At 43.0% G+C, this 15842-nt stretch overlaps 1 protein-coding gene across 1 annotated transcript in view; it reads left to right on the forward strand.

Annotated features, from left to right (window-relative positions):
• The window catches only part of HACL1 (2-hydroxyacyl-CoA lyase 1), a 66260-nt gene that overhangs the window by 40257 nt on the left and 10161 nt on the right, over positions 1 to 15842 (forward strand). The gene's annotated exons all lie outside the window — the stretch shown is intronic.

The raw sequence follows: 15842 nt of genomic DNA on the forward strand, positions 1-15842 counted from the left end.
GGAACACAAGCAGGGGGAGTGAGAGAGGGAGAAGCAGGTTTCCTGCTGAGCAGGGAGCCCGATGGGGGACTCCATCCCAGGAGCCTGGGATCATGACCTGAGCTGAAGGCAGACGCTTAATGACTGAGCCATCCAGGCGCCCCTGCAACTTGCTTTTCAGCTTGAGGCCTCAACTGTCCCTCTTGGACAGAGTATGATAAGCCCGAGGTTCCATCCTGGTTCTGCTTTGGTGGTTATACAATCTAAGTCTTGTTTTCCTCATCTCTATAATGGGGATAATAGAATACCTAACTCATAGAGTTTTCTGGAGCAAATTCTGTTTATAGGAATGCATCGCACAAAACTTGGCACAAAAATGCTCCTTGACAGCTGTCAGCCCCTCTCCCTTCACTCCCTCTTCATGCTTCAGGCGCCCAATGCTCACAGAACAAAGGGTCAGGAAAAAGCTAGCTTTGTCCCTCTGTGGAATCTTCTGGTAAGAGAAGTCCCCTCGTCTGTAGAGTTATTGTGTGCTTTGGACAGCTGGGGAACTGACCATGGTCAATATTGAGTTTGACTGCTTTCCTTCCATACCTCAGCACAGGCCTGGGCTGTCAGTGTAACCTCAGGAAAAGGCACATTCATTTGAGTCAAACTGAATTAGCCAGACCAGTCGGTGGCTGGGAAGTCACGTGCTGCTTTCCCAAACCAAATAGAAATTATTTTTAGATTATTCAGTTTGGTATTATCCATGCCACAGCTCCCTCCTATTAAGGCACATCAGAGAAAATTGGCTTCAGCCAATTAATGGATATTTTGCAAGCAATTTGTCAGTATTGGGCCTCTGTTCTCATTTGCGAAAAAAGTGGTTGAAACTGACCAGCGGTTCTCAATCCTGGCAGCACACGGACATCACCTGGCGATCTTAAAAATCTTGAATCCCAGGCCACAATCTAGCCCAATTACGTCAGAATTTCTAGGGTGGGATCCAGGCATCATTTAAAGTTCCCCAGGTGATCCTAGTGTGCAGCCCAGCTTGAGAACCAGCGAAAGAGATTTCAAAACTTCCTCCCATCTCTGATTCCAGGGACATGAGCTTGAAGAGGTACAGTCTACTTCTAATTTAATTCATAAGATAGGAATTCTGAGTGAATTCCAGCAATTTTGTAGTTTTATATTCTTAAATTCTCTGTTCACAATCAGGTTCCTCTTTGGCATCTAGGTCAGTCCATGTTTAAATTCATAATTTTACTTTTTTCCTACATAAATATTTGTTTACTTCATGCATCTGTCATAATGTCTTATTTTCATCTATTAGTATGTGACAAGTATATATTTCACAGAACTGGATAACTTTTCTTTATTACTCTATGATAGAAATCAGCCACTGAAGTCCATTTTTTTTTAAGATTTTATTTATTTATTTGAGAGAGAGAGCGCACGCACACGTGCACAAGCAGGGGGAGAGGCAGGCAGAGGGAGAAGCAGGCTTCCCGCTGAGCAGGGAGCCCGATGTGGGGCTCGATCCCTGGACCCTGGGATCATGGCCTGAGCCGAAGGCAGACGCTTAACCGACTGAGCTCCCCAGGCGTCCCATGAGCTCCACTTCTGCTTGTTATCATAATTGTACAACTTGATGAATTCTTACGTAGGTATGCATCCGTGTGGCCGCTGCCAGATCAAGATATATAGCATGTCCAGCAACCCAGAGTCAACCCTCCATTCCCCAGGGGGAGCTGCTCTCTGACTTCTCACCAGAGGGTAATACTCCGTCTCTTCTAAGTGCTTCATCTACCTTAGGTTCATTCCTCTCCCGTTTCCTTCTTCCCTGAGGATGATCTCATTTGGGGACAGCGGGGGGTGGGGGGAGTCCTTACCCTGCCATCACGGAAGAGGTCTGCTTCAAGCATGACTGGTTCAGTAATCTATGTGTAACAAACCATCCCCAAACTTAGTGGCTAAATACAAGACCTTCTCTCTTGCAGCTTTGCAGGTTGGCGAGGCTCAGCTGATTCTCCTTACTTCACTAACAGTCTTTCTTGCAGTTGCCATCAAATGGCAGCTGGAACCGGGTCCTCTAGAGGCCCCACTGGGCTGGAATTTCTGAGTTGCATTTTTTGCTCTGAGAAAGTAAAAATTAGCTCAGGCTAAGAATGTAAAAATCTGCCTAGCCATTCAAGTTAGAATAAGAGATGTGGATAAAGCCAGATGCAAAGTTAACAGAAGGAAATATTTTATCCAAGGACGCAATGCAACTGGAAATGCCGAACATCCATCTTTCTTACTCCTGAGAAACTTTGTTTTCTAAAATCATAGATTATCAAAAACGTTTATCAGTAAGCATGGCATGCCCAAACAGCCTTGGTTTGCAATGCCGATGCAGAGTTTCTGGACACAGATTTCTCCATCTATCATAACTTTATAGCATTCCAGGAAATAGGACCTTGGGGTCCACTTCATAGTCCAGATCTGATGTCGAGTCCTTTACACAGAGCCTGCTTTGCTTTGAGCCTATCGAACTTTTGATTCAATCCTAAAATCATTTATTTGCTATTCTTAAGTGGTGAATTTTATGGTATGCAAATTTATGGTCTGTGAAATATGGCATCCCAATTTTTCTAAAAGATAACCATTGAAAGAACTGGAATGTTATATATGGCTTTGAATCCTTTGGCACTTCCTGGGCCAGCCAGGCACAGTATCATCATAATCCCATTGCCCGGCTCCTTAGCAGATCTCCAATGTTTCAATTTGTAACTGGGCTGGAATACTGAAACTCACTCATCCTCCTTGAGCCCCCTCATCCCTCTTCATATAATGCATATATAGTCTATATGCATATATAGTCTACCTTTGGTGAGTTGCCCCACAGTTCCTCTGGACTGTGGCCTGTTTCACTGCCATGAGTCCATAAACCTGACTGTGTCAGACTACAGGTTTGTTCCTGACAGTCCTAAGTTGGTTGGTCTAGGACAGCCCTAGAACTTTGGCACTCCTCCATGTGGTCTGTCTGCGCAAGCTGTGTCTTCCCCTCCAGGGGTTCTCTCTCCAGCAGGATACCTGGGCTTTTCACATAGCAGCCAACTTCCACCAGGGTATGAGTAAAAGCTACCAGGTTTTCTTAAGACTTTGGCCTGGAACTGTCAGTGTTACTTCTGCATTATTCTCTTGGTTAAAGTGAGTGATAGGGCCAACCTACATACAATGTGGGAGAGGGATTACACAGGGCCTAACTGTCAGCAGGTGTGGTTTCATGGAGGGCAGTCTTTGGAGGCCAGCTTCCTCAGCTGTCCTCTCTCCTCATGGCAATTCCCATCTTGAGGTTTCATCTGCCTTAGGTTTTAGCCACAGACGCTGCTCATCTGCAAATTGCATCCACTTTTTGCAAACTGCTGGGGCTCTTCTGTTATCTGCTGAGTCCTTTCCACATCCCTCTGGGGACCTGAGGAGTTTCTGGATGCATTCTCCACACTATGCTGGGATGTCCAGGCCTCCACAGGCCCTTCTCAGGCCCCTCGGCCTGGACTTCTCCCTCAGACATTGTAATGCTACCACCAGATGCTGTGTTGGACATGGCTTCTCCTTGAGGTCCACACTCTGGGGAGCCAGGCCCCCCTTCTGCCCAGGGAGTCCCCATACTGGGCTGACCTACCCGCCCCCTGAGGAGGTAAATGCCACTGACTCAAGGAATGGAGGGCTGTGGGAAACAAGAAAAAAAAATATGGAGGAGAAAATGGCTAAGCTCTAAATATAGCTGTATAACCTTTTAAAGAAAGATCCAACAGTGAGGCTGTTCTGTTTTAGGTAGCTATTCGTGTTGCATGTCAGTATTGTTGTGATCTGGACTTAAGGCAATGGCAATGATAAGGTGTGTATAACCCTTAAGAGCTTTCATACACATAATTTTATTTCATCCTCACAACATCCTTTTGAAAGGAGTGTTGATTATTATTCCTATGATAAGGAAACAGGCTCAGGGAAATCAAGTGACTTTTCCAGTCACATATTGTGTGGTTTTATCTTGAAGGGACAATTTTAAAATAGAAAATGTTTGAAAGAGAACAAATGGGCCTATGATTTGAAATGAGAACTTCTGGAATTTTCCATTTTGATTATCTTACAAAATGCTTGACTTAAAATTTAGGAAAAAAAAGTCAGCATGACCTAAAGAACAGTGGCAAAACTGTAAGCAACAACAATGATGAAGTGATAAAGAAATAGATCACAAAGTGTCTATTTAATTCAACATCCATTGAGTCCCTACCATGTGCCATTCACTTTGTCAACCCTGTATGTGGCAAGATGTGAGCCTCTAGATTGCTTATCTGAGAAGTCATGAGACAAAGTTTCCACCCTGGAAGAGCTAATGGCACCCCTAGACCAACTTTGGGCTGCGATTTGACTCCATGGGATTGATAACAAAGAGGATGCAGGTCTCTCAAATTGCAAGAGAGCATGAGGGGGGCTGTCTCAAGGATAGAGAAGGAATCAGGGCTATGGGTGACAGCCACATAAGGGATAAATCTAGCTCCTCAGCAATAATAACACGTGGCAATGTGCTTGACCATGTGCAGTTGAGACTACTCAAATTCCTGGCAACATGGTACTCAATAGAACAGGAGATAGTTTTCATAAGACCCAGCAGACATGGGAGAAAAAGGGCTCACCAGAGACTTTGGCTTAGGGGTCTTTGAAAATTGCTTCTTACTATCTCTTTTAATACATCTTGATCCTTCCTTTAAACCGTTGCATAGTAAACACTTTACATTCATTATTTTTTAAAAGCCATATTCCATTCTAAATAAAAACAGACCACTGGCTGGAGAGAGAGAGAGAGAGATTACCAACAAAAACAATAGTATATACGGCTGGTGTCAGAGAAATTACTGCTGTGCTCTCTTCTAGAATTTTTATGGTTTTAGGTCTCACGTTTAGGTCTTCAATCCATTTTGAGCTCATTTTTGTGCATGGTGTAAGAAAGTGGTCCCATTTCATTCTTTTGCTTGTTGTTGTCTGGTTTTCCTAGAACCATTTGTTGAAGTGACTGTCTTTCCCCCATTGTATATTCTTGCCTCCTTTGTCATAGATTGATTTGACCATATAATCGTGGGTTTATTTCTGGGCTCTCTATCTGTTCCATTGATCTATGTTTCTGTTTTTGTACAAGTACCATACTGTTTTGATCACTGCAGCTTTGTAGTATATCTTGAAATTTGGAATTGTGATACCTCCAGTTTTGTTCTTCCTTCTCAAGATTGCTTTGGTTGTCCAGAGTCTTTTGTGGTTCCATACAAATTTTAGTATTATTCTAGTTCTGCGAAAAATGCTGTTGGTATTTTGATAGGGTTTGCATTGAATCTGTGGATTGCTTTGAGTAGTATAGACTTTTAACAATACTAATTCTCCCAATCCATGAACATGGAATATCTCTCCATTTGTTTGTGTCATCTTCAGTTTCTTTCATCAGTGTTTCATTGTTTTCAGAGTACAGGTCATTCCCCTCTTTGGTTAAGTTTATTCTTTTTGGTGCAATTGTAAATGGAGTTGTTTTCTTAATTTCTCTTTCTGTTGCTTCATTATAGAAACATTACCAATTCCTGGGAATATATTATTGTTGTTTTCTTTTTCCTTTTTCTCTCACTGTGTTTATAATTGTACACTGGGACTAACAAGTTTGAGCTATTTGGATATAAACCATTACAGTTTTCTTTGACAGTGTGACTCAGCTTAGGCAAATAGGGTTGAGGATGATCCAGAGAAAAGTAGAACAAATTGGCTATTAATGGAGCCAACTACAAATATAGATGGAAATGTTTTTAGCGGATGTTCTTTCCAGGAATCTCCCAGACTGACTGAAATAGGGCAAGAATAAAAATGGAAAATTACTTTAGAAGGTCATTTGCATATTGGATGCTATCACTTATCAGTTGCCTTGAGTTTGTAGAGTTCCTAATTCAAGAACTGTTCTGTTTTAAAAATGGACTTCAAGCTGATATGTAAGGGGGAAATTGTAAATGAAATTTGAGGTGTATATGAGAGACAAAAAAGAAAGTAATGAGATGTATTTTTAAATTGTCTTCAATTCAAAATATATCTTTGAATTTGCAAACCACAGGCCTCTTCCAGAGAATTTCTGCACCAATAAAGTGAAATAAAATTTCAAACTGGAATCTGAAAATGTGGTTACATATGTTTTTAGGGTGGATGTGCTGTTTAAAGGGTGGGGAGGAACACAGAGAAGACGAGACCAGAAGAACACTGCTACAAATTAGAATTCTCTAGGGAAGTTATAAATTTGTCCAAAATTCCCTGCTGAAATGGTCATCTAGATAATTATGCCCCAATAATTCAATCACTGTGGATACACTCATTTTGCTGACTGAACCCTTAGACCAGTGGTTCTTAAAGTGTGGTCCATGGACCAGCAGACACAGCACCTTGAAATATAAGAAGTGAAAATCCCCACCCAACTTCCAAGACATTCTGAGTCAGAGCAAAAATCCGTGTCTTGACAAACCCTCTGGGTGATCTGGTGCATGCTAAAGTTAGACCTGTTTACTCCAGATTCATAAGTTTTTAGTTTTAGGCATCCAAGAAAGAAGACTTGGCCCATTTTTCTCCTGTCCAGGTGTTTATGGACTTCTAGCCTCCAGATCTGTGAGAAAATACATCTGTTGCTGAAGCTCCCCGGTCTGTGGTGGTAATGTTACAGCAGCCCTAGCAAACAAATACCCTAGGTTCATGTGTTTTATAGGCAGCGTGTGGAAAACCACAGACTGTAATCGAGAGAAGATCAACATCTCCCTGTCTGAAGACTATTTTTAGGGGTTGATGACATTTATTTCCTGAAGCCAGACCTGGGCAGAGTGGGTTGTCCATTTCCAGGCCAGGTGGTATTACTGACACGGGAGGCGTCTGGAACATCAGAGAGCCTGTGGGAGGCAGGTGGGAGCCAAGGCACTCACAAAGCCACCGATTCAGAGAGGGGCCTCTGGAGGCTCACATTTAAAGGCCAGACCATGTGTAAGCTGCCTTACATGTGTCATTTCATTCAAAGCTAAGCCCTCTGCAGCTGCAAACTTGTGGTTCCCTTGGCAAGAGGCAAGTCTGTTCCGAGACATGACAAAGGGAATCTTGATCCAGCTGGAATTACTCTTAAGGTTTTGGATATACTGCAGTGCAGTTTATCTATCTTGTGTGTGCCATGCAAACCAATTCATTAACTTGTTCAACACTTTGAAGACCAGCTGTGTATCTGAGTTGACACTTAGAGGGACAAAGGGATGAAGCAGTCATGAGCCTTGTGCTCAAGTAGTTAATAATTTACTCAGAAATAAAATATAGCTAAGTAACATATTACAAGATTGAATGTGTAGACCAGAGCTACATTTACATTTGCATATATACTTACACATGTAAGTGTTCTTATTTCTGAATAGTTTAGATTGCCCCTATTATGTGGCGAGGCATTGTATAAGATACTTTACAAGTGGTATATCAAATCCATACTGTTGAAGAGGAGACCTCTCTCCCCACACTTCCACTCTGGGCCACCCCCTTCCAAGTTTATGTCCCCATGCCCTCCAGAAGGAAAGGAGTTATGGGTCTGATTATTCAGAACCCAGGACATGCATTGAGCCATTTTGCCCACGGGCAGGGTCCCTCTGCCTTGAAGATCAGCTTTATGACGGAACCACCTGTCTTTTTCCTATACATGGGGTCAGGGGCTTCCTAGGGGCTGCTCACCCAGGTCTGGCCTCTGTCCCATCTTCCTTATTCTTGTTCCTGCGAGGGGAGGCAAGAAGAAGCCCAAAGAAGGGCTGGCATCTTCACTCTTCTGGGGAAGAAACAGGCAATCTTCTGTGGCTTGCCAGCCTAGCCAACATCTTCCAACTCAGCCTTTGCCAGACTCTGTCTTGGTTGGTTGCCACAATTAATAAAGTGTTCCTGGGGTGCCTGGGTGGCTCAGGTGGTTGAGCTTCCAACTCTTGATCTCAGCTCAGGTCTTGATCTCAGGGTCACAAGTTCGAGCCCCACATTGGGCTCCACACTGGGTGTGGGGCCTACTTAAAAAAAAGTACAGATAAAGTGTTCCTGATTCCCACTTGGCTGCTATCAGGCTTTCACGGAGGGCCCTAGTCAGGAGTCCTGAAGGGAAAGAGATGAGTCCTGAGATATGGCTATTCCTAGCCCAAGGAAACTCAAGGTTAATCACTTACACTTCATAGAGATAACATCAGAGAATGTTACCTCTTTTAAACTCCTGAAGAGTTTCTCCACAGTGAGTGGTGGAGCCAGGATTCGAACTAGCTACTGTCTGACTTTAAACCATAGCTCTTGCCACCACTCACACTGCCAAGAATGAGAATCAAAGAACACACTAGGGAAGCTCCAGGGTGGTAGGGGGAACACATTCCTTCTGGCAAACTCTTCATGGAAAGGAAACATTTGAACTTGGGAGAACTGGGAGCACTTGGACATGAAGGGGTGGGAGCATGGCTTTCCAGGAGGAAAGAAGAGCAGGTATTCGGGAACTGGCTGTTAGGCCAGGGAGAACACAAGGCAAACTGTCCCTGCTAGCAATTCCCAGCATGAGCAGGAGGTGGAATGCCCCTATAAAATATCCCCCAGCCGGGTCATTGTCCAGTCATGCACATTTGGAAGTGACCTTCTGCCATTCCAGGCTGCCAGAATCTGCCTGTGTCTACCACCGAAGCTCAGCTCATTCTGTTTCCCTCTGAGGACTCTGGCCTGTGATGGGCCATGTTCGTGCCCGCTCTGAGCCCTGGGCCGGAGCAGTTGCCCTTGCCTGCCTCCTCCTTCCCTGAGGTGTTTGGACCTGGCACTGGCTAGTGTGGTGTGAAGAACCCAGGCTTTAGGGGTATGCGGCCAACTTTGTGTTCCAGCTCTGTGGCCTTGGGCAGGCGACCTAAACTGCCCTATCAGTCCCTGTTTCTTCTTCTGTAACACGGAGATAGCAGCACCTACCTCATGGAGTTGCTGTGAGGCTTTACAAAAATAATGTGTGCTAGTATAATAGATGCTTAGTGAACAGGGGCTCGTGTTGGTATTTCCATCCCTTAGGGTCAGAATTACCTCCAACTCTTTCATGAATCTCTCCTTGAGACCTAATTTCAAAACTCTTCCTTACCTCCTTCATTTCTTTACCTCTTACCACCCTTCATGGAAGCCCTCTTGGTTAATTATATCTCTCCATTATTCTGCCTTACACTGAATGCCCCCAGACTGCTATTGTATATGCTTTTTGTCTATCTTTTTTTTTTTTAAAGATTTTATTTATTTATTCACGAGAGAGACAGAGAGAGAGAGGCAGAGGGAGAAGCAGGCTCCCAAGGAACAGGAAGCCCGATGCGGGACTCAATCCCAGGACCCTGAGATCATGACCTGAGCCGAAGGCAGACGCTTAACCATCTGAGCCACCCAGGCGCCCGCTTTTTGTCTATCTTGAGACTGCCACTAGAATGTAGCTACCTGGGGGCAAGAAATTTTGTACATTTGATTCACACTGAATCCCCAACTCCTAGGTCTTTGCCTGGGCACAGTAGGAACTGAGTAAATATTTATTGAATGAATGAATGAATCCTCTGATCTCCCTCTCACCTTCCTGAATCATTCTTTTTCTGTTTCCATCTTCTCCAATCTAGCCTTGTGCCTCCCCTTCCTGAGGACACAGGACACAGAACAGTGTGACTGTGAAATAGCACAGTTACGTTCAGTAACTCTGTATATAAGGAAACGGGTCATCACATAATCCATAACCAGGTAGAAAATTTTTCTCTCTCTAGTGCTTGAAAAAAAAGAAAGTCACCTGTTCTTATTCTAGATTGTATAGGTATACATTTGGCCTTGCAGACAACCCTATCTCTGTGGGCTATTTGTAAAGCACTTCGAGACTTTAGGGAGTGGATTACCTACAGAACATACTGTGGCCGCCAGTTTGTGCAGTTTGTTCTGCTATAGCCTGCAGGACGGAGAACATCCTGGTTACAGGAACATGGACCCCAAAGCAGCATGCGCTGCAGTGCCTGTGTATATTCTCCCCTCTGCCATAGCTCATTGTTTCCTAAGAGTCTGTGATTCTAAAACGCTCCTCAGTAGCTTCCGATGATTGTCCTGGCTGAGCTCTCCCTTCCCAGAATGGGATGGGAGGATGTGTCATTATACATGGCACGGGCAGTGCCCTTTCCCACCCATTACTTCAGAGCCTGGGTCAGTACTGATCTCTCAGTGTGTTAGGAATGGTCCTGTTCTAGGGCCTTGCCAAACAACACAGCCACATACCCTTGACCTCTCCCTCTGGCTGTACAGAGACCAAGTCATTTGAAAATGCTGCTTTGTCCAGGCACCTGGGTGGCTCAGTCTGTTAAGCATCTGACTCTTGGTTTTGGCTCAGGTCATGATCTCAGGATTGTGAGATCGAGCACCATGTCAGGCTCCATGCTAAGATTCTCTCTCTCTCCCTCTCCCTCTGCCCCTCCCCCCACCCCAGCTTGGCACAAGTGTGCGCACACTCTCTCAAAAAAGAAAAGGAAATGATGCTTTGTCTTTATCGTGGACCAAATAAAATTGTGAGGTGGCCCTTCCTCTGTACTCCAGCCAATCTCTTGGAATACAAGAGGAACTATTGTCTCTAGGTGGGATTGTGGTAGAGGTGATGTGTTGGGGCAGTGGAGTTGAGTTAAGGGGGAGGCAGTGTGGTTGGGGTGGTAATATTCTTCCAATAAATATATAAAAATACAAATAGCAATCAACTAGGAACATGCATTTGGACTGGCCAGAAGAGAATGAAGTGAATGTCAACTAAGTTTTCTGGGATTCACCCTAGTTGAAATTTGGGGCAAACTCACCAACCCACCTTCAAGAGTGGGGCTAAGATTCGTTATGCCCTTTGGTAGCTTAACAATTATTTTGAGGGGGCGCCTGGGTGGCTCAGTCACCAGTTAAGCGTCTGCCTTAGGCTCAGGTCATGGTCCCGGGGTCCTGGGATCAAGCCCCGCATCAGGCTCCCTGCTCAGTGAGGAGCCTGCTTCTCCTTCTCCCTCTGCAGCTCTCTCTGCGGCTCCCCCTGCCAGTGCTCTCTCACTCTCGCTCTTTCTCATATAAATGAATAAAATCTTAAAAAAAATTATTTTGAGTTCATATATTTCTATGATTCTTGAAATAAGCAACATTAGGAAACTGGCTTTGCTTGGGAATCAGGATGTTTTCCCTTCTTACAGGCTTCAGTTCAAGAACCATTGCTCCTCGGTTGTCATAAACCATTTGGGGATCTCCTCTGAAGTCTCTAGCCCTCTCTCACTTCCTGCCATAAAAGCTTTTCTGTCTCCCTACCAAGAGTGTGGGTTTTGCATCTTCAGAGCTGAATGATTCTTAGACTCCCAGCACTCCTAGGTCCAGTTTCAGGTAAAGGTAAGGTTGACTGACATTCCCTTGGAGAACAAGTTCAGGCCTGGGAGCACTGATGGCATCTGGCTATGTGTACCAGCATGAGGGCTCAGGTCCAGGCTTGCCAGTCATCACTCCCCCTGCCAGTGACCTGATGTCTGCTGCTCTCCCCTTATGAGCCTCACATAAGCCTGTTTGCTTATCTGTAAAATGGGAATTATAAATCTAGTCCCACTGCTTCCCTCATGAACAACCAAGGGGGAAAATGATAAAAAGGATTTTATAAAAAATAAAGCCCAGTATAGTAATTATTTGTCTAGCATGTCAGTAATGTGTTTATTGTATAAAACATAGATAAGAAAAAGGGGGTATCAAATAATAGCAATTAAATAAAACTGGGTTTGAGAGTCAAATACTTTTTGAGGCAAAGCAAAGTAAATAGGTTTCTTTACTGCAGGACTTCCAAGTGGTTTTAGTACACAAATATATTATAAATTTCCAAGAGGGACATAAAATAATGTTTTTAAATTTATGTGAACTCCTCTGCTTTTTAAAAAATTGAGTATCTCTTACAATGTGTGTATCTCAAGCACAGTTTGGGAAACACTGAATTGGGTAAGATTATTGTTGCTATTGTGATTGCGTCCAGGTGGTTCAAGGCCAACTCAGTGCAAATCTCTTCCCTGAAAGTGAGGCTGATCGAGTTCCCTGTCCTGGAGATGGAAATGCAGGCTCAATGCCTGGGTGAGTCTAATTTGTCTCATTAGACTTCCTACTAGTTCTTTTGGTTCTCTGGTGGGTCTTTCCGTTGCATCCTGAGGTTCCATGGGTTCTGGCTCTGATTTCAGCTTGAGTTGCCATGAGCCAGGGAGCTTGTGAGGAGGGACTTTCCTTGGGCTTCTTAGTTTCCCAGTCTTACCTCTCTCCTGCTGATGCAGCTGCCAATGGGAGGTGGCCAGGGCCTAAGCATAACTGAATCATCCTTAATTCCAGGCCAGAACACGCTCAGAGCTCTGTTCTCTGGCAGGACCAATCAAAAATGGTCTGTCTGTACCTCTCAGCACATTGGCAGAGACTTGTTGGACCCCATACATGCAGAAAAGACACCTTTTTTCCCCTTTCTTTACTCCAAGAATTTGATTTTGTTAAGAAAATAATTTTTTAAATGACAAATTAAGTTATGCCCATTGTAAAAATTTCCAATAAGACAAGTATGTGTGAGATTGAAAAGGGAATTTCCCTCCTTCTTATCTCACATTCTTCCATCCCCAAGTGTGCAGTGTATACTATTCTAGATCTTTCTCTCTGCACATATAAATTGATAAATAGATTTGCTTGTTTGGTCAGATGCACTGCATCTTTCTAATTTTACTCAGCAATATTCTGTGGACAGCCTTCCGTGTCCAGGCATAGATGTGAACCACCTTTGCCTTATGTTTTTAAAGTCAAGTTTATTGAGAGGAAAATTCACATAAAACTCACCGCTATTAAGAGCACAGTCTGATGAGTTTTGACAAAATAGACAAACAACAACCACTCAATCAAGATAAAGAACAGTTCCATCACCACCAAAGTTCCCCTTGTAGCTGGCTCTCATGACCATAACTGCCGGTCACCACTGAGCTGTTCTCCATCCCAGTAAGTTTTGCCTTTTCCAGAATGCCTTATACATGAAGTTGTGCGGTATGTAACCTTTGTGTTGACTTTAGCAGAATGCATTTGAGATTCATCCATGATACTTGTTTCAGTAGTTCATTACATCTTACTGCCATGTAGTATTGCATTGTACACAATTGGTTACACCACTTGATGGCCATTTGGGTTGTTTCTAGTTTCTTGTCATTACAAACAAAATAGGAACATTCCCGTACAAGTCTCTTTTGGTGGATATAGGTTTCATTTCTCTTGTATAAATACCAAAGAGCAGTATTGTTGTGTGGTGTGGTAAGTGTATATTTAACTTTTTTTTTTTTAAAGATTTTATTTATTCATTTGAGAGAGAATGAGATAGAGAGAGCATGAGAGGGGGAGGGTCCGAGGGAGAAGCAGACTCCCTGCCGAGCAGGGAGCCCAATGCAGGACTCGATCCCGGGACTCCAGGAGCATGACCTGAGCCGAAGGCAGTCGCTTAACCAACTGAGCCACCCAGGCGCCCAAGTGTATATTTAACTTTAAAAGAAACTGCCAAACTGTTTTCCAAAGTGGTTTGCCATTCTGCATATTCCCACTAGCAGTGTGTGAGGGCTCCAGTAACTCTCACCAACACTTGGGATTGTCAGTCTTTTTAAACTTAGCCATTCTAGTAGTACGTAGCGATGTTTCATTAAGGTTTTAATCTAGATTTCCCTAATGACTAATGATGTTGAGTATCTTTTCCTGTGCTCATTTGCCATTCACATACCTCCTTTGGCAAAGTATCCGCGTTTTGCCCTTTTCTTTTAGTTGGGTTGTTTGTTTCATTATTATTGAGTTGTAAAAGTTATTTATAAATTCTGATTACACATCCTTTATCATATACATGTTTTGCAAATATTTTCTCCTAGTCTTTGGCTTGTTTTTTCAACTTAACATTGTTTTTCAAAGAGCAGAAGTTTAAAAATTTTGATGAAGTCCAATGTAATGCTTTTCTAAAATGATTGGTGCTTTTTGTGTCCTATTTAAAAAACTTTTTTCACAGAAGCAGAGAGTCAAATGCTGATTACCAGGGGTTAGGGAAGATGGGGAAAGTGGAGAGATATTGGCCAAAGGGTATGAAGTTTCAGTTATATAGGATGAATAATAATGTACACCATGGTGGTTATAGCTAATAATACTGTTTTGTACAGTTGAAATTTTCCAAGAGAGTAGTTTTCAAGCATTTTCACTAGAAAAAAGGTTAACCATATGAGTTGACAGATATGTTGATTAGCTTGACTGTAGTAATCATTTCACAAAATATATGTGTATCAAAACATCATGTTATATACCTTAAATATATACCATTTTTATTTAAGAAAAAAATTTTAATTTAAAAGGCAAAATCCAAGGTCACTAGGGTTTTCTTGTGTTTTCTTTTAGAAGGTTAATAGGTTTCGCTCTTACATTTAGGTCTGTGATCTATTTTGAGCTAATTTTTATGTATGGGGCAAAGTAAGAGTTAAGATTAATTTTTGTTTTGCATATGGAAGACTCATTTTTCCAGCATCGTTTGTTGCAAAGACTACTTTATTCTTTGTAATGACTGTATAATGTTTCACTGAAGAGAGGTCCCATGATTTATTCAACAATCTTATATTCACGGAGAGTCAGGTTTTTTTAAATCTGAAGCTATAATGAACATCCTCGTACCTCAACTACTGGGCAGTTGAACAAGTATTTCTGTGGACTTTCTGGGTCAAACGACATGTGAATGTTATGCGTTGATGGGTACCATCAGATTGTGCATCAGTATACGTACGCTCCCACCTCCATGACCTGTGAGAGAAAGCTCAGGTTTTGATAAGCCTTTTACAAATCTCAAAAAATTTCCTTCTGGATAATCTAATAGCCTGTGTTATTAGATTCTGAAAGATTGAGAGTCCTTCCAGGAGAGTTTGAAGAAAGATGATAACTTCTCAGTTAGGGTAACCCTGTAAGAAATAGGCTCATAAAATACACAGTCCATGGGAAATGGAAATTTACAGAGCTGTTTTCATAAGTATTGGGGCTTATTAATACCTCTATGCTGGGCCTCCCCAAAGGGCAAAGGTGACTCACATCCCAGTGGTCTGAATGTGTACATGCAGCCTCTCCTAGGCAGGCCCTAACTCTTTGTGGCTGGCTGTCCACATTCCCTCTCACTTTCTCCCCATCCTTGCCAGAACCCTCTCTTGTACCAGACCCGGGCCAGCCAGCTGTATGTGCATAGGCACAAAGAGGGGGCTGGGAAATGCAACTGACTCAGTGTGCCTGGAGCATAAGATTATGCCAGTTTTCCTACTTTTCTTTTCATCCTATGGTGCTGTGATTTGATCAAATTAACTGACATTGTTGAGGATTAGGTGACAAGGATTGTCCTGGGGTACACAGAGCTATGGGACAGTGTTCTATCTTCAGGGACATTAACACAAGTTAAATAGAAAAGCAAAGTGATTTAGAAGCAGCTCAAAAACTGTAGCAGCAGGGTGCCTGGGTGGCTCAGTTGGTTAAGCGACTGCCTTCGGCTCAGGTCATGATCCCGGGGTCCTGGGATCGAGTCCCACATTGGGCTCCTGGCTCAGCGGGGAGCCTGCTTCTCCCTCTGACCCTCTCCTCTCTCATGCTGTTTCTCTCTCGCTCGCTCTCAAATAAATAAATAAATAAATAAATAAATAAATAAATAAAATCTTTTAAAAAAATAAATTAATTAAAAAAAAACTGTAGCAGCAGGTGTCACAGGCAGGACATATTGATCCACCTTGTGCCAACTGCACAGTCAATGGTGAGATCTAGGTGTTGAG

The sequence above is a fragment of the Mirounga leonina genome, unplaced genomic scaffold (assembly GCF_011800145.1).
Source record: "Mirounga leonina isolate KUSES-001 unplaced genomic scaffold, KU_Mleo_1.0 Mir_115, whole genome shotgun sequence".
Taxonomy (NCBI): domain Eukaryota; kingdom Metazoa; phylum Chordata; class Mammalia; order Carnivora; family Phocidae; genus Mirounga; species Mirounga leonina.